Below are 1223 nucleotides of genomic sequence, written 5' to 3'. Positions count from 1 at the left end.
TTTGTTTATTTACTAGTTTGTTATTCACAATATGGATCGCGAGTTTTTGAGTCGGGCCTATGTGATCAGATTGACAAAAATGACTTGAGCATTTATATAGTGCAATGACCACTAAACTTGCTCAAAGCGCTTTACAAAGGATCCCTAGCCAACATTAACACTTCACATGTAGGACATGACGTGATGTCTATTAGGCAATATTACAATTTTTTTCAGAGGCAACCCTGTACAGCCAAATACTCATTTGACACCGGAGTACATTGAGAGAATGTGAGTAAAGAGCCTTTTCCAACTATGTGCTGCTCAGAGCGGGACTCATACCCTGGACCTTCCAGTTATACACTAAGACCACATAACTACAATGAAGTCTGTAAAGAAATAATTAAGGGTTAATATGGCTCTTGTAACTCAATACAAATATACGCTTCGACCTTTGACCTTCATCTGAGGACAGACAAAACACACAGGAAATGATGAGATAAAGAGAAAAAGTTGCATTTAAATTTTACTTCTCCCTCTCTCATCAGTTTCTGCACGTTTTATCTGTCCCCTGACAAAGAGGGTCGGATCATTGTTTAAAAAAATATTATTGTGTTGTATGAGCCATCCTTTCCTTTAATATATTATTAATATTTTAATTGGTTCACTTAGGCACTTTTATTTATCAGGATGTCAGGTGACTGATTGGAGTAATGAGGTTGATATATTATTGCTATAACTATAATTGACATTTACATTGGTTTGACAGTCTTTCCATCACAACAGTGAGCCCATGATCATTTGGATTATCAGACATGCAATTAGTTCATACTGGGTGGGCGCTTAATGAGGCAAACTCGATCAGACCCCCCCCCCCCCCTTAATTAGGTGTTGTCCTTTAAATTCTGAATAGGATCTTGACCTTCCATAATGGGCAGGAGATCATTTTCTGTGTCTTATATCTTCCTACATGCTTTCCGAGTTGCTTTCTATCTTTGTCTTGGAATAAGAAGATTACTTGGTTTTGTACTGGCTCTGGTCCTAGTCCTTGTCTGAGAGGGAAACGGTCAAATGTGTAGAATTAGTTTTGGGGCATGATATTTATTTTCCTTATAAATCATCTCTCTGCTTTGTATTGTATAATTTTTTAAATATTGAATTTATTTTTCAAACATTTGAGTGTGTTCCTCTCAGTAAGACCTTATGTCATACTAAGTGCACTGATAGTTTGCTCCTGTAATCTA

This window comes from Berghia stephanieae, chromosome 3 (assembly GCF_034508935.2).
Source record: "Berghia stephanieae isolate SIO BIC M18660-M18661 chromosome 3, UCSD_Bste_1.3, whole genome shotgun sequence".
Taxonomy (NCBI): domain Eukaryota; kingdom Metazoa; phylum Mollusca; class Gastropoda; order Nudibranchia; family Aeolidiidae; genus Berghia; species Berghia stephanieae.
The sequence above is the reverse complement of the archived record's forward strand: the minus strand, read 5'-3'. Positions refer to the sequence as shown.